This window comes from Suncus etruscus, chromosome 2 (assembly GCF_024139225.1).
Source record: "Suncus etruscus isolate mSunEtr1 chromosome 2, mSunEtr1.pri.cur, whole genome shotgun sequence".
NCBI classification, from domain to species: Eukaryota; Metazoa; Chordata; class Mammalia; order Eulipotyphla; family Soricidae; genus Suncus; species Suncus etruscus.
This window is the reverse complement of record NC_064849.1, coordinates 26130933-26149588: the sequence shown is the minus strand read 5'-3', so window position 1 is coordinate 26149588 and position 18656 is coordinate 26130933. Positions and strand designations below refer to the sequence as shown.

General features: G+C 37.6%; 2 non-coding genes across 2 annotated transcripts; both read left to right on the top strand.

Moving 5' to 3' along the window:
- The first annotated feature begins 8155 nt into the window (after positions 1-8155).
- Positions 8156-8288, top strand: LOC126002520 (small nucleolar RNA SNORA51). Its single transcript, XR_007493210.1, has one exon. It is a non-coding gene; the product is annotated as a small nucleolar RNA SNORA51 (small nucleolar RNA).
- Positions 8289-17688: 9400 nt separating this feature from the next.
- LOC126002654 (U1 spliceosomal RNA) lies at positions 17689-17850 on the top strand. Its single transcript, XR_007493333.1, has one exon. It is a non-coding gene; the product is annotated as a U1 spliceosomal RNA (small nuclear RNA).
- The last annotated feature ends 806 nt before the right edge of the window (positions 17851-18656 follow it).

The window sequence follows — 18656 nt, the reverse complement described above, 5'->3', positions numbered from 1 at the left end:
GCTGACCACAAGGCTCTGAAATTATATGTGAACTACAGAGGGACACAGAAGAAAAACTTTAACAATTGGAAATTAAACAGCTGCTACTGAACAACCAGTGGGTCCGAGATAAAATCAAAGAGGAAATCAAAACGTTCCTGGAAACAAATGATAATGAACACACAAACTGCCAGAATCTATGGGACACAGAAAAAGCAGTCCTGAGAGGAAAATTTATAGCTTTGCAAGCACACATTAGGAAGTAAGAAGGGGCATACCTGAATAACTTAATGACACAGCTCACAAAATTAGAAAATGACCAACAAAAGGAACCAAAATAGGGAGTCAGAAGAAAATAACAAAGCTGAAAGCAGAAATCAATGAAGTGGAAACCGAAAAAAACAATCCAAAAGATCAACAAAAGCAGAAGTTGGTTCTTTGAAAAAAATAAACAAGATTGATAGACCATTGGCAAAATTTACAGAGAGAGAGAGAGAGAGAGAGAGAGAGAGAGAGAGAGAGAGAGAGAGAGAGAGATCACAAAATTAGAAAATGACCAACAAAAGGAACCAAAATAGGGAGTCAGAAGAAAATAACAAAGCTGAAAGCAGAAATCAATGAAGTGGAAACCGAAAAAACAATCCAAAAGATCAACAAAAGCAGAAGTTGGTTCTTTGAAAAAAATAAACAAGATTGATAGACCATTGGCAAAATTTACAAAGAGAGAGAGAGAGAGAGAGAGAGAGAGAGAGAGAGAGAGAGAGAGAGAGAAACCTGATAACCCATATTAGAAATGAAAAGGGGGAGATCATGGCAGATATTGCAGAGATCCAAAGGGTAATTAGAGACTACTTTGAGAAACTTTATGCTACTAATCATGAGAACCTAGAAGAAATGGATAAATTCCTGGACACTTATAACCTTCCACAGTTAAGTAAGGAGAATGTAGCATATCTAAATACCTCATCACTATGGAGAAAATTGAAACTGTAACCAAACAGCTGCCCAAGGAGAAAAGCTCAGGCCCAGATGGATTTACTAATGAATTCTTTCAAACCTTTCAAGATGAGCTACTACCAATCCTACCCAGGCTCTTCCATAAAATTGATAAAACGGGAACTGTTGCAGACAAATCAGCGTTGCTAAGCAGAACCTTCCTGGGGTCTGGGAACCTTTCACAGGGAGAGAAGCGGGAGCATGAGTGGACGAATATGAAATATGAAAATGAAATAAATGAGACCACACAAAATGCATTGTATGGGGACCCTCATCCAAGGGATGAGAGACAAATTTACTTTTCAGCTGATGACATTTATAAGCACAAACTCTGGTATGCAAGGTGTCCACAAAGAGCAGGAGAGCAGTACAATGGGAAAACAGGCCTTAAATTTACATTTAAAAGACCATTCTTCAGGTGAGAAAGAACTCTGCTGGAGGGCAGTGAAACCAGAGCTAGAGATGTTTTTGGTTTAGCAAAAAGCAAAAAGAAACCAGGAGGAGAGAGACAGTGATATTTATGATGTTTAGGTAGTAGCCAGAAAATATATTTTAGGGGGGACGGAAATAATTGTTTACCATCTTAGAGCTACACTCAGAAAAACAAGCTGCTGGTGCCTGTTATACAAACTAGCCAGCAGGGAACTTTTGGCGGGTTTTTGGTACTGACATTTCTTTGTCTGTAGGAAAGCTGAGGCCAGATTTCTATATTGTCCAAATAAAGAGAAAATGTAATGTTACAGCCATGTTGGAATTACTGCCAAGGTCATGCTTTTAGGGGATGACTTCAAGAAATACATAATCAACTTAGCTGTATGGGTCAACGCTTAGCCTAGTCATGCTCTGTTGTTTTGGCCTGTGAAACTAGAGTTACCAGGGCAATACCAACACAAAAGTGCCCAGAGACTAACAGGACTCCACCAGGTGATTCTTGGAGGGTTATGTGGTGCTAAAGACTAAACTTGGTTTCTTGTACATGCAAGATATGTACCAAAAAGCTGTGTCCATAGCTCTAATATCAAGATTTTGATGGTTATTATGATGTTATGTTATCTGTATTTTTTGTGTGTGTTTGTGTGTCTGTGTGATGTCAAGTATCAGAAACAACAGAGTTGTCAGAATGGTGCTTTGCACATTTGGGACACAGGATTTGAACTTTTGACTATACACTTGCAAAGTTGTGAGACAGGTACTCTAAGCCACCTCTCTAGACCAGAAAAATTTTGCTATGACTACTGCTAAGAAAGACTTTTTTTCATAGTGTGTCCAGATATTTTAGAAAAAAAAAAAAACAAAACTAAATGGTTCCCCTGGCTCTGCTTTGATCAATTTATTCACCATTACTTTTGATGATTGTCCATGGTTACCATCTAATGTTACACTAATCGGTGATAACATGAAAACTAGTGACCATGAGATAGATTGAGATTGGAAAGGATAACAAAATACCTGGGATTGAAGTCATGGTATTGTACAGGCTATTTTTATGCCTTATCACTTAAGCAGCACCCCATCAATAAAATTTCTTTAAAAAATAGGAGTCACTTCTAGCAGAGCTCAGCTAGAAGAGGCTGGTGACTATGTTTGGGGGCAAAAGGGCTCTACCTGGCAGTGCTGGAGTGGGTTGGACATGAGGAGAAAGAATAGAGTGCAGGAGATCTGGTTCCTGCTAGGCTGATGTCTAAACACTTGTACTATCACCCTAACACCACATAACATTACTTTTGAAAATCAAGCCAGCAGATTTTTCTTAATCAGTTCCTGGCATACAGTTGAAACATGAAAAATACTAGCAATTATCATATGGTTCTATCCAAGATATAGAGTCGTTGAGCTACTGAATAATAGCATGAAATTAGAGAACTGTTATATATTAAGGTTATCCTGAGAAAGAATGTCTCTGAATCAGCTGGATTAGTTTCTGCTGAAAGTAACAGAAAACCCAACTTAGCTTGGCATAGTCATTGATCAAATTTGTCATATCCCATATTAACAAGTCTGGAATTAGGGTGCTTTTCCTGTGCAGTTTTTCAGATGTTGGCCCTCTTGAATCTCTCAAACTCTCCTTTCTGAAACAATGCAAAACCACTAAAACCAAAGTAACCAGGTGCTTACATGGTTGATAGTTCTACACCAACTCTCCAAGCCCCGTAGTTCTCTATTTAGAACCCCCATAGACTGCAGTGCCCTATTAGATAGAGTCATACATTATCTTGGAGCTTTTCAAAAGGAAATACTTGTAGGAAGAAGACTATATTAAGCAATCTGCACCTTAGCCTTAATTATTAGATCAGAAGAACTCAGTGTACAAAGAAACAAGTACATTCCCTAGAGAGATCTTTATGAAGGAGAAAGTAACTTCCTAATCATTTCCATCAGATTTTCAGTAAAACACATATATCGAAGTAAAATATACAAAAAATAATGTCACCCAAGAGATTCCAACATACACCTATGTTGATCAGTATATGGAGGTCTGAGAACCTGCTGGAAGTTTCCCCTTTTCTATTCCTGTATCTAAAGGAGAATCCATCCTTCACTCCACTTCTTGCTTGTGAATAAGAGACTGGCTTTCCACCATATATCAATGGCAAGTAATCAGGACATCACCCAGGAATGAAGTATGAGCTGAATTCATTTTGATTTTAAAATGTTTATTGATTATTCTGAAACTTTGTAAATGGCCTGTTTGGGCCATTTGTATGTGTCTCCCCTAAACTGGTTTAATAAAAAAAAACTTGTATTGGAAAATAAAGCTATTTAACTCTGGTCTAATTGATTGATTGTGGTGCTAGGAATTAAACTTGAGATCTCATATACAGAAATCATACATTCTACCTTTGCGCTTATACCCAGTTTCATTCTAAATTTATTTTTATCTCAAAATATTTATGTACTTCCTAAAAGTTGATCAATTTCTAAGGTGTATATTTCAGGGGTTCTTGTGCAAAGTACACTTGTGCAAAAGAAGAGATCTATCACTGACTGAATATTTGCTGCATGCCTATTTCACGACTCGGCCCTCTCACTTCTTCTCCCTTCAAACTTGTGTGATTCAGTGTGATGATAATATGGTGAATCAAGGACTTCTTGATTTAATACCAGGCACCTTCCTCATTAATTAGCCAAATGCCCCAACATTAGAAAACTAGAATAACGGGCCCGGAGAGATAGCACAGCGATGTTTGCCTTGCAAGCAGCCGATCCAGGGCCAAAGGTGGTTGGTTCGAATCCCGGTGTCCCATATGGTCCCCTGTGCCTGCCAGGAGTTATTTCTGAGCAGACAGTCAGGAATAACCCCTGAGCACTGCTGGGTGTGGCCCAAAAACCAAAAACAAAACAAAACAAAAAAACAAAAATAACTAGAATAACAGTGCTATATCATGAGATGCAACTTGCAAGTTATAAGCATTTAGACAATATATTTTTTGTGATTAAATTTTTCTTCTTTTACAGACCAGGCAGTCAAATTTCAGAGATATTTAATTACTTGAGGTAATTAAGTAATTTCCCTCTGGTCACCACCATCATCAGAGAGGGATTCGAACACAGTGATCTAATTTCAGGTCTAGCTGACTGTAGGGTCTGCATATTTTACAGATACATTCTTTTCCAGGACAATTGCCAGCTTCCCACAGTCTACCCCATATTGCACAGTGGGATACATTTCTTTAAAACTAAGAGCCAAAAATAAGTATCCTTTTGAGTGTGCTGTACCTAGACAACACGAGGAGCTACTGCTGAATGACCCACAGGGAAAATCTTTGCATAAGACCCTGACAAAACACCTTGTTGCTACTCTGAATAATGATCCTAAAATATAAGAATGCTAACTTGAGTGAGGTGAAATGATTTACTGGGGGTCCATAAATAGCAGAGACAGAAACCTAGTGAGAAAAATGAATGGCTTCATTACTCATGTTCCTGACCACCTGCTGGATAAGCCCTTGCTCTGCAAAAAAAAAAATATCCTCTCCCTGTGTGCATAATGGGTTTGTACAGTAATATCTAACATAAGAATCTCAGAATCAGGCAGTATATCTAGAATCTCCCAAAGAAACAAAACCAGTAGGAGATGGTTAATAAGCAATGGACTCATCATTATGGATGCTAACAAATCTTAGTATCTACAAGTCTCAGTACCTACCATCTATAAGCTGGAGAACCAGGACAGTGCTGAGATATAGTCCAAGAATAAGGGCCCCAAAAGCTGTGTCCATGTGCAAGTCTAAATTAGATTTTTCTTGGCATCTAAGAACAGATTCCATTTCCTCTCCCTTTGCCTCTTTGTTCTCTTCAAAACTCAATGGGTTGGATCACACTCACCCACATAGGTAAAAATGATTCTCTTTACTGGTCTACATGATTAAAATGTTATGTTGTTCTGGATTTACTTTTTATTTTTTCTGATTTTGGGGCCACACCTGACAGTGCTACAGTGCTCCTGATTATGCATTCAGGAATTACGCCTGGTGGGCTCAGGTGACCATATGAGATGCCAGGGATTGAGCCTGGATCAGTTTGTATACAAGGCAAATGCCTTATTTCTGAGCTATTACTTTAGCCCCCATAAGGATTTACTCTTTATTTTTAATGGAATATTCTTATGAATTACAAATCCTTCATAGTTGTATTTCAGGCATATAGTGTCAGTGAATTAGGGTGGATTTACTCTTGCAGGTCCATCTAGATACAATGTCTTACTTGCTTTCTGGTGTGTCTCAGGTCTGGAAAAATTGATAGCATAAAATTAATTATCATCCGGGCTTTATTTTCTGTACTCTGCAGAGAGAAATGACAGCAAAGGAAAATAAAACCCAATCAAACATTCTAACAATAAACACCATCATGGCTTGGCATCTGGAAAGTATGGACAGTCAGTAATTCTTCAGGATCAGCAGCTTCTCTACTTTTATCTGTATTTCAATGGTCTTTACTAATGAAGAGCTCCATCTACTTTTAGACGTAAATTAACAGAGAGGTTGAGTTTTGCTGAATAGGTTTTTCTCACATGTTAAAGAAAGGAGGCAAAGTTTCTGCAAATATGGACTTTGCAGAAAATGAGTATCTTAGCTCAGCAGTATCCAGAACTTTCATTTTTTTTTTACAAATTATTATTTTATGGATTTAGAGATAGTGTCGATCCAATTCTGTGTGCCCAAGTCAAATAACCACCAACGAAAAACTTAACATGGGTTAGCTGGCCAATTAGATAAACTTCCTTTTGAGACCAAGATCTTATTTTATTTACTTCATTGGAGGTGAGAGAAATTGGTTCTGACCACACCAGGCAGCTCTGGGGGGAAAAAAATCCCAGTTCTGTGTTTGGGGGACAGTGTCGTCAGCAATATACAAGGCAAGTGCTAAGACTCTCCAAACCCAACATCAGAAACATTGGTGGTGAGAATGTTGCACTGAAGAATGGGGGTGTTCTTTTTCTTATAAAACTGAAACTCAACTACATGTTTGTTTGTAATCATGTAGGCATGTTTGTAATCATGGTGCTTAAATAAATATTAAAAAAAGAAGAAGCACAAAATAATTTGGGTGGAGCTTGCTAATGTTGTTGCTGTTGTTGTTTTCACTTTATGTGCTTTGTTTTGTTTTTAGTTCAGGACCGTGGGTATTGTGTGGTGGTTGTCGTTATTGCTGAGGTGCTTTTTGGAATTTTTTTTCTTTTTTTTTTTTTTGGTTTTTGGTCCACACCCGGCAGTGCTCAGGGGTCACTCCTGGCTGTCTGCTCAGAAATAGCTCCTGGCAGGCACGGGGGACCATATGGGACACCGGGATTCGAACCAACCACCTTTGGTCCTGGATCGGCTGCTTGCAAGGCAAACGCCACTGTGTTATCTCTCCGGGCCCTTATTTTTCCTTTTATATTGTAGTTGTGTTTCTCTTCCTTTTTCCCTTTCTTCTCTCAAAATAACATTTATAGACTCTAGAAGGACTCCACCCATTTTTGCTTATATGATTTTACCCCATTTTATTTATTTATTTTGTTTGTCTTTTTGCTCTTCTTCAAACAGAACCACATAACTTGAACTATCTTGTTCCACCTTTCAAATTGAGGGGGAAATAGTGGAGGGTACCAAGACCAAACTGTTGTATGATCTCTAAGTGGTAATAAAAATGATCGGACTTAGGTACCAAACCCTAAGCCAGTTGACGGCAGAATCAATGCCCAATCTACAACAAGCTAGACACGGAGGAGACCACTTATACTAGCAGCCTGAAGGGTAAGGGAGGGGGATAGGGGATGCATACTGAGAACAGGGGTGGAGGGAGGACAACTCTGGTGGTGGGAATTCCCCTGATTCAATGTCAAGACATACTTAAAATATTACTCTGAAAGATTTGTAATTCATTTTGGTCAAAATAAAATTATTATAAAAATAATAATAATAATAATAATAAAATGCATCCCTCAAATAGGATTTTGTTGGATCAATACAAGTTGGTATGTGATATATGATAAAGAAACCTAGTTAACATTGTTGATAGTCTCTGTAGTGAAGGCCATAGCTGTTTATTGCATAGTCCTTTAACCATTGTATTTTGTTTGACAATTATATATTTGCTCTGGAGCCACACCTAATGATTCTCAGGGATTATTACTGTTTCTGTACTTACAAATGATCCCTGGCAGAGCTTGGGAAGCCATATGTTGTGCTGGGGATTACAACTGGGGGTTGCAGGATGCAAGGCAAGGTCTTAACCAAGCAAATGTTACAATCTCTTTGGTCCTTTGCTTGACATTTTTAAATAAAGTGCAGAAAAAAGAGTGCATGATAAATTTGTATGCAGTCAGACTTAATTTAAATGAATAATCCAAAATATGCATATATCACAGGAAATATTATAGTGTATAATATGCATAAAATAAAGACAATGATATAAATTACAGTTTATTGAAGACCTAGCATGTGTCAGGCCCAGTGAGAGGTGCTTAGTAAGTGGTATATAATTTAATTTAATACTGATGAATATTTTGGAACGAAGTATCTCTATCTTTACTTTGGAGGTTAGAACAGATGCAAGATAGTTACCTTACCTGGGATATTGATCATGGGAATATTGCACTAGTGAAGGATTATATATATAAATATATTATATATTAAATATATATATTAAAAAACAAAAATCAAATATATATATTAAAAAATAAAAAAAGAAAAGAAAAGGCCTCCTAATTCTTACCACAGGCTGTGTTCTTTACACTGGCTGTATAGAAAGAGGAGGTTTAGTAAATGCACCCCATATACACCTCAACCCAGGCCCTTTGCCTGATCTGCATTGTGAATTGGGAGACAAATAAAAAGTTGCCTAACCTGCAAAGAAGGTGTGCACCCAAGTCACAACTTAAAGTCAAACCATGTCTGTCAGAGTCTTTAGTTGCCACAGTCCAAGAAATCTGAAATGGAGGTGGTTGGTACTTATTTCATTCAATTCTTTCATTACTTGTTGCAAAGGACAAGAACGAGTCATAGTACCAGATCCTAGGCTATCTGCTATTTGGCCAAGGCTTTTAGCACTAACATGTATACCAATGTGCAAGATTGTTTTTCCTTTTTTTTTTTGTTTGTTTTTTTGGGCCACTCCCAGTGATGCTCAGGAGTTACTTCTGGCTATGCACTCAGAAGTCGCTCCTGGCTTAGGGGACCATATGGGGTGCTGGAGGATTGAACTGTGGTCCATCCTAGGCTAATACCAGCATGGCAAATGCCTTACCGCTTGCACCACTGCTCCGGCCTTGCAAGGTTGTTTTTTCAAAAATGAGTTCATGGTAGAGTTTCTTAAGTAACAAATGTCCATGATACATTTTAATCATAATTTGATAGTAGAACTTGATCTCTACAGCTTTTGCAAGGTCAAAGAAGGCACCCTAATGATAACACCAATTATATGCCAAAATGCAGCATTAGAGGACGATTCTAAATGCACTCAAGAGAACACATGTTCCTGGTGGTAAATGCATATATTCCTGAAATAAGTAGGTCATATCCATTTGAGTGAAAAAAAATATGGATAATCCTATTGATTTTGGAATCTTTTTCATACATGTGAACTGTTTTAAAAGAACTTAGGAACATAGAATAGGGAAGTTGGGACATTAAAAAGCTAAAGGCCTGATTTCTATCCTTTTTTTCTCTTCACATCTCCTGTTCACCAATTACTGTTTTTTGTGTCATCAGAAAATCAACTATCAGCTTTAGAAAACTGAGAAGATCAACTAAATCTTCTGCTGGGCTTAAGTTCTAGACAGGTCCTCATTTACTCTAATGTTGTTACTGAAATGGTTGACAACTTTCATGTATGAAGTCCTGAGTTTAATGTTTGACTCTCCACTCACTAGATGTGTGACAGTAAAGCTTCTAATGTTCTGAGTCAGTTTCCCATCAGCTATAAAACACTTACCTAACAGGATTTTTTGGAACATCAAAGGAAAATGTATTTCTGCTTTGAAAACAAAAACAACAAAAATGCAAAAACTAAGAACTTTGTAATACATGATTTTTAAATTTTGCCACTTACTTGTATGCTTTATTTGTCTGCCCATTTGTAAAATGTATCATGTTTTCACTGTGTACAGAAATTATGCACAGCTTTCTTGGTTTCAGAATATAGAAGGGTTTGGAATACAATTCTCCATGTGTCTTTTGCGTTGATGCATTGGAATGGGCCTAGCATTGCCTTTATTATGGACTATCTTTTTTTTAAATTAATTTTTTAATTTAAAGCATTGTGGTGTTTCAGCACCAATTCTATCACCAGTGTCAATTCCCTCCACCAATGTTTCTAGAATACTTACCTCTCACCCAAATCTACCCCTTACTCCCCTGTCCCTTTGCAGCCCGTCATCATAACAAGCTGTTAAGGTTTGGGTCTTACTGGGCCAGAGTTATAACACAGCAGTAGGGCATTTATTTTGCACTTGACCAACCCAGATTCGATTCTTGGCATCTCATATGCCCACTCCCACCCCCAGCTTGCCAGGAGTAATTTCTGAGTGTAGAGACAGAAATAGCTTCTGAGCAGCACCAGGTGTGGTCCAGAACAAAAGAGAACAAAAAATTGAGTCTCTTGATTTCAGTGTTGTTGACTCAGTGCTTTGGATATTTAATTCTGTTTTTCCTTAACACCACCAATGTACCTGAATCCCCTCGACCTCTAATCCCCCATTTATTCATATGTCTTTTTCTTCTCCACTCTAGTTCTTTCCTTCTCCCTATACATTGAGGCCCGTAGTGTTCTGACAACCCCTAGTTAAACCACTGCATTCTCTCATGCAGTTATTCTAAATATCACATACAAGTGAAATTATGGACTACCTTTTCAAAGATCTTTTTTTGTAATCATAACTACTTTGAAAGATAAAGTTCCCTCAATACCAAAGAGCAGGTATACTAAATACCCAGGATCCAAATAATTGACCTACTTGCAGGATTTCTCTCTCACAGTACAATCAACTACAAGCAGTTAGGCTCATTCAGCTTTCCCTGTAGAGCACAGAAATTATGTTCTCTGCCTGCCATCATTATTGTGTGTAAAGTAGCCCTTTGTTTCAGACCCAGAAGGAGTGCTGAATCTTTTACCAGCTTTCACTAATCTATGAGTGGCTATCGGATGCTTGACAGAAAGAAAAATTTTGAACTCTTCACAATTCTTTATAAGAAGTTAAGATGTACGGGGCCGGTGAGGTGGCACTAGAGGTAAGGTGTCTGCCTTGCAAGCGCTAGCCAAGGAAAGGACCACGGTTTGATCCCCCAGCATTCCATATGGTCCCCCAAGCCAGGGGCGATTTCTGAGCGCATAGCCAGGAGTAACCCCTGATCATCAAACGGGTGTGGCCCAAAAAACCAAAAAAAGAAGTTAATATGTAAAGTGAAGACAAGTAAGCTTGTCTTAGATAATTTTTATAAAAGATACATCAACTTTCTATTGAGAATGGACTATTTATTGGCATGATTAAATATACAGATTCTATAGCTTGAGTATTTGAAATATGATCCTGTATAAGACTTTCTTTAACTTTGAGTATCCCCAGAAACAAACTCCTATTTAAAGATATTAAGTGAGAACCTTTATTGAGCAGATGATCCCCATCATCTCTACTAAGGAACAAGAAACATATTAGCAATTTTAATAATGAATGTAATGGTGAATTAATTCAGTTAATGATTTACATATTCTCAAGTAAAAATATGAATTTCAATGACAATATTTAATCCTATTTAGAAACTCTTAGTAGTCAATATGTTAAAGATTTCACTGAGGCTTATCAGAGAGGTGACAGAGTTAAGATCTTTGACACTATTAGACCTTTATGTCATTGATTGAAGGTTTCTGGGAGTTCTGTTGATGCAGATTCTGCCTTGTCTTCTAATGACATAAATCAAACTGCAGCAGACCCTGCCAGTTGGAAATAAGAATTAAATGTGTGCCACATTGGGGGCTGGCGAGGTGGCGCTAGAGGTAAGGTGTCTGCCTTGCAAGCGCTAGCCAAGGAAGGACTGCGGTTCGATCCCCCGGCATCCATATGGTCCCCCCAAGCCAGGGGCAATTTCTGAGCTCTTAGCCGAGAGTAATCCCTGAGCATCAAACGGGTGTGGCCCAAAAAAACCAAAAAAAAAATGTGTGTGCCATATTGAAAACAGTTTAGAGAATATAGAATATAAAAACACATCTTTTGCTATAGACATCCTCTAGCAATATATAGACTTAGGAAGTTAGTCAACCAGATTTCCTAGTTTCTTCATCTATAAAATGGGAATCATAATAACATTAATGATAGAAGGTTAATAGAAACTGAAATATTTGGTTCATAGATTTCACTTTAAATGGGTCATAAAATTTCATACATAAAGTAAACACCATCTATTGCTATAGAATATGACATCTCTCTGTAGTTAGATACTTGTCTTTATTATTTTTTCTGCACAGTCTAGAATTTTACTTCTAATTTCTTAACACCATGAAATTTTAAAAACCTTTTTGACACAAAACTGTACTTAGGGGTTTACTCTTAATTCTGTGCCTAGTTTTACTCTGAAGAGCATATAGGGTACTAGGGATTGAATCTGGGGCAACCTGATGCCAGATACATGCTTAACCCACTGTACTTTCTCTGTTGTCCCACACTGTAAAGTTTTATTTAAGTAAATATCTGAGATGGACTATTACATAGTCAAGATATATTTCTGTTTATGGTTTGGTGAATGACACCATTGGCTGCCCCATGGGAAATACCAAGAGAGATGTATTTAAAACTTCTTATTCCTATTTAAATTTCCATAGAGAATTTATGGGGCTAAGCACTCCTGAACTCTTTCATTTAAGGATTTACTGCGTTGTCAAAGAAACTTATTAAATTTTATTTGAAGTGTCAGAAACACAGCAGCATCAAACTCAATTTTCTGTTCTTCTATTATGGGAATGTCACTATAAAAGAGAAGTGTACTTTAAACTAGATTTTCTAGCACTATAGATCATTTATGTCAGTCTTGTGAATCAGCATCAGAGTAACTATAGAATTCACCAAAATAAAACACTTAAACTTAAGTAAGCCTACTTAGCTTTTGATTAAGGTTAAATTCTCTATTATGCTAAACAATCTTAACAGATGATAATTCAGCAAGTAAAAGACTTATGTTTATGGAAACCAACTTCAGAAGTTCATAGATCTCCCTATTTCCTTATCAGGAAATGTTACTGACCTTATTATTTGACTTCTCCTGGCGGCTCTGCCTTGATTCTTAAATCTCTTATTTAAAGATCTCAGTCACTCACACATTATTCATGTCTTTTTATCACGTTAAGGGAATTGTTTAAGGACTTTCTCTCACTACATTTCCCCCCACCCGCCCCCATAATTGCTAAGTATTATTTTTGTTATTTAAAACTTGTGATATCTTTTTTTTTGGCGGGGGCAGACCCGGGGTTACTCAGAAATCGCTCCTGGCTTGGGGGACCATATGGGACGCTGGGGGATCCCGTGGTCCGTCCTAGGCTAGCACTTGCAAAACAGACGCCTTATCTCTAGTACCACCGCTCTGCGCTCAGGCCTCACTAGCGATATCTTTTAAAAGCATATATTTGAATGTGAAAAAAAAATGGAAAATGATCATGTTTCTATAAATATTTGATCAGAGTCCATGCTGAGAGAAAATGAGCTATAATTTTTCACATTAAATTCTTGCTATCTTGCTTTCACTAATGTTCTCTCTTCCATTTAAATATCTAATATTTAAAAGTTATTAGAAGATTCCTTTTTTTGTTTTTTTTTTGTTTTTGTTTTTTTTTATTTTTTTGGTTTTGGTTTTTTTTTTTGGGGGGGTCACACCCAGCAGCGCTCAGGGGTTACTCCTGGCTCTGCACTCAGAAATCGCTCCTGGCAGGCTCAGGGGACTATATGGGATGCTGGGATTCGAACCACCGTCCTTCTGCATGAAAGGCAAATGCCCTACCTCCATGCTATTTCTCCGGCCCCTTGTTTTGTTTTTGGACCACACCTGGTGATGCTCAGGGGTTATTCATGGTTATGAGCTCAGAAATCTCTCCTGGCTTGGGTACCGCGATCTGTCCTAGGTTAGTGCATGCAAAGCAAATGCCCTACTGACCCCATATATTTTTAAATTAATATCTTTATTTAAACACCTTGATTACAATCATAGTTGTGGTTGGGTTTCAGTCATGTAAAAAACACCCCCCTTCACCATTGCAACATTCCCACCACCAATGTCCCCAATCTCCCTCCTCCCCACCCTACTCACACCTGTGCTCTAAACAGGCGTTCCACTTCCTTCCTTCATTCACATGGTTATGATAGTTCTCAGAGTAGAGTAGTTATTTCTCTAACTGCACTCATCACTCTTTGTGGTAAGCTTCATGTAGTGAACTGGAACTTCCAGCCATCCTCTCTTTTGTCTCTGAAAATTATTGCAAGAATGTCTTTTTTTTTTCTTTCTTAAAACCAATATATGAGCGAGACTATTCTATGTCTATCTCTTTCCTTCTGACTTAATTTCAATCAGCATACTAGATTTCATATACATTCATGTATAGGAAAATTTCATGACTTCATCTCTTCTGACGACTGCATAATATCCCATTCTGTATATGTACCACAGTTTCTTTAGCCATTCATCTGTTAAAGAGCATCTTGGTTGTTTCCAGAGTCTGGCTATTGTAAATAGTGCTGCAATAAATATAAGTGTGAGAAAGGGATTTTTGTATTGTATTTTGTGTTCCTAGGGTATATTCCTAGGAGTGGTATAGCTGGATCATATGGGAGCTCAATTTCCAGTTTTTGGAGGAATTTCCATATCACTTTCCATAAAGGTTGGATTAGAGGGCATTATCACCAGCAGTGGGTAAGAATTCCTTTCTCTCCACATCCCCGCCAGCACTGCTTGTTCTCATTCTTTGTGATGTGTGCCAATTTCTGTGGTGTGAGATGGTACCTCATAGTTGTTTTGGTTTGCATCTCCCTGATGATTAGTGATGGGGAGCATTTTTTCATGTGCCTTTTGTCTGACCCCATATTAAATAATTCTTAATTTTATTTTGAACTGAGAAGATATATAAAAACCTGTAAACTTTTCTTTCTATTTTTGGGGGGGGGTTGGGTCATACCTGGCAGCACTCAGGGGTCACTCTTGGCTCTATGCTCAGAAATCACTCCTGGCAGGCTCAGGGGACTATATGGGATGCCAAGATTCGAACCACCGTCCTTCTGCATGCAAGGCAAGCCCTCTACCTCCATGCTATCTCTCTGGCCCAAACTTACCTTTCTTCACTCATCATTTTAGATGAAATCTTTTTTAACATTTTATGGCCTATAAAAATTTTCTACATGAGAATAAGTTTTTTTATAAACTTAATTCATATATGCTATGATAATTTTGCCTATTGAAATTTCCTACTAATTTTTTCTTGCTCAAAAAACATTTAATAAAATTATTGATATATATATAATCAATTGTGATTTTGTCTTTTTATTCATTTTATTTAGGAAGCACACTTGGTAGTATCCAGAGACTATTCCAGATTCTCTTCTTGGAAGTCATTTCTGATGGTGCTCAAGGGACCCTGAGTTTGGTTCAAACTTTGGTCTCCAAGTGCTCACTCATCTCATTGAGTCATTTCTCCAGCAAATTGTTTTGTTTCTTATTTTGGAGTCATACTCACTGGTGCTCAAGGCTTACTCCTGGCTCTAGGTTCAGAGAGTACTACTGAAGGTGCTGGGTGACTACACATGGTTCTGAGGATTGAAGGAGTTGGTGTGAGCAAGGCAAGTGTTCTCCTTGCTGTACTATCTATCTTTCTGGCCCACAACCAAATGTTTTTAGTCTTGTCTATAGGTAACTCAGGCTGTCTTGTTGGAAAAGTTAATGAATTTAAGCATGTAAACTGTGCTATTATTAAAATTAGTCATGATATATTAAGTCAAGTTTAAAAAACATTTAAGTTGTGTTACAGATTTTATGCATGTTAAGAAGTTTTGTTTGTTTTTTGGATTTTGGGCCACACTCAGCAGCACTCAGGGGTTACTCCTTGCTCCTGGCAGGCTCAGGGGACTATATTGTGCTATCACTCCAGCCCTAAGAAGTATTTAAAATAGCTTATTAGTGCATATAAGTAACTATTTAAATAATTTAATAGTAATTGGGTTTTATTTACTTGTTATATCTAACGAAAATTTAAAATTTCTTCTAAATTTTCTAAAACATAAGCATTAATTCAGATTCTCTGAAAATAAATTTTTATTTAAGTATTTGGCCTTCTACTTCTTCAGAAGCCATTAAAAATATGACATTTATTTCTTTTACTCATGATATAGTATTAATTGAATGTGATTGTCTGCTCAGTTCCAGGAATACCATGATAAAATAACATACTTTCTTTTTTATTAATTTCTTTATTTAAGCACAATGATTACATAAATGTTCATAGTTGGGTTTCCATCATAGAGTGCTTACCTTCACCAGTGCAACTTTGCTGCCAACAAAAACAACATGCTTTCTGCCCATAAAGGTAAGATAATAATCATATAAACTCCCCTCCCATTCTTCCCAAAGTCCACAAGAAAATTGTGTAAGAAATCTTCCAGGTCTCTTCCTTTCTTTTCTTTCGTTATGTGCTATGCCATGTTTCTCATTTCAAGACCATGGCGTATTTTGTTTGTTTGTTTGTTTTTGTTTGGTTTTTGTTTGTTTTGCTTTTTGTTGTTTGTTTGTTTGCCTGGTTTTTTTTTTTCGTGGTGCTTATCGATATAGCTCAAGCCCTCACTGGATATTTGACACTTCTTTTGGTACTGGTGGAGTGTTTCACCTTCTTTTTCTCCATCTCTCAAATCGATGATGAGAGCCTCTGGAAGGATTCCACCCAGTTTCGGGGTATTAGACCCTTACCACAGTTTATTGCTTTTCTCTTTTTCAAACAAAACCACGCAACTTGAACTAGCTAGTCCTGCCTCCAGTTAGAGGGGGAACTAAGGGAGGCATCAAGACCAAACAGGTGCAAGACTACTAAGTTGTGGGTTAGATACAGAGGGGACCACATATTCTAGCCGACCTGGGGTGAGGGAAGAGGAAATGGGAGGTAGGACAGAAACGGAGGTGTAGGGAGGACAATTTGGTGATGGGAATCCCCCCTGATTTTATGTAAATATGTACCTAAAATATTATTGTCAACACTATGTAAACCACTATGATCAAAATAAAAATTAAAAAAAAAAAAAAGAAATCTTCCAGGTACCATAAGAAAAAACAATAGGAAAATTTGACCTAGATTGATGATTAAGAGGAAGGGCTTCACAGAGATCAGAGAGTTGCAATAAAAATTATATGAAAAATGGAGTTTTAGCTACAATAGCAATTGCTAATCTGAGTCACTACAGAATTCTACATCTAAAATTTCAAAATAAAAGAATCAGCATATCATAATATTTTAATTTTATCAGTGATATAATCTTTTAGGTACTACGACTTCCTCCGACTTAAGTTCCTCTTCTGTTTACAAAACAATTTCTAATGTCAACTCTATTTTTTAAAATGACATTGGTAATGTGAGAGTGATTTGTTTATATGACACAGTTCTATAAAAATTTATTATCTTGTGTACTATTTATTATTATTTATTTTTATTTAGCTGTAGACAAAGAGAATTGTAGTCTTAGGGGAATTACTTTACAACAAAAATTTCTAGGTGCGGCTGGAGTGGTGGTGCTAGAGGTAAGGCATCTGCCTTGCAAGTGCTAGCCTAGGATGGACCGTGGTTCTACCTCTGCGTCCCATATGGTCCCCCAAGCCAGGAGCGATTTCTGAGCACATAGCCAGGAGTAATGCCTGAGCATCACCGGGTGTGGCCCAAAAAAACCAAAAAATAAAAAATTATAGGTGTACTTACCCAATTGCTTATTAGCAAGTAATTGGAGTTAATGGTTCCCTGATATTTAGAGTTACCTAGACAAAGACTAGAATGAAACCAACCTTATAGTGGTGATAGCAAAAATACATGGCCTGCCCAATATCAAAAGGTGGAGTCAATTCATTAATTTATTCATTTGTTCAATTATTTAGTCAGTGTTTTGCTTTAAGGGGAAAAATCCAGTAAGGCAGAAGAGTTTCTTATTTGTGAAGCTAATAATCAAGCTTTGCGGCAAATATTATGAATGTCTATAAGAGGTATGCTTGATTTCAAGAACACCTACTGATACTTACCTGGCAGGGGAGATACCATGATCACGAAGGTGGTTTCCCCAGGGTGAGGCTCGCCCATTGCACTCCGGGTGTGCTGACCCCTGCGATTTCCCCAAATGTGGGAAACTTGACTGCATAAATTGTGGTAGTGGGGACTGTGTGCACGTTCTCCCCTGGAAAAAAAAAAAGAACACCTACTGAAAATAACATGAACCAGGAAGTCTGTAAAGACCCATGATACACTTAAGATTTGTGTGTAGACATTAAAGACATGCATAAGTTGTTAAGATCCCCAAACTTATTATTTACTATTACTTCATTGCACTCCCTAGCCAATACCCCTTATGTTGTTTAGATTCCAGGATGTTTAGATTCCAGTATATGTGGTAGAAGCATGCTTGTCCTCTCTCCATTCAGAAAAGGACAAGAGAACATCATCAGGAAAAAGCTAAGTATCTGGGAGTAGGTCAGTATTTCAGTAGGAGATAGTAGATACCAGTCAATGTGCTGGCAGAGCAGGGATCTCTCAGCTGATTGACATTCTCAGTGGATCCTGAGCAAGCTTTGGAGGAGAAAGGCAGAATGTGACTCTTGAGTTCTCAACTCACTAGCAGCCTTGTTAGCCAGCAGCCTGAAAAATGTCACAGGAAATGGAAATTTTTCTAGAGTCTTCCAGGAAAATCCTATCTTTTCTTTTTGGGAGGACTCCCAAATTGTGTTCAGGGGGCCCTATGTGGAGAGCATTTATGGCAATTTATTTCCAGAAAGTCATCCACCTTCTGAAAAGAATTGAGAAGGTCAGCAGACACTTAGGAGAACCCATGACTTCAATGCTGGACCGTGAAAATGAACTAGCAAACAGAGTATGAGATGGTAAAATTCAAGTGTCACCAGAATATGTTTTTAATGACAACATTGAGCCTTCTTCTATGCCATCTCCTATTTCTTATTTGCCCAGATCCTCAGGGTCCTAAATCACAA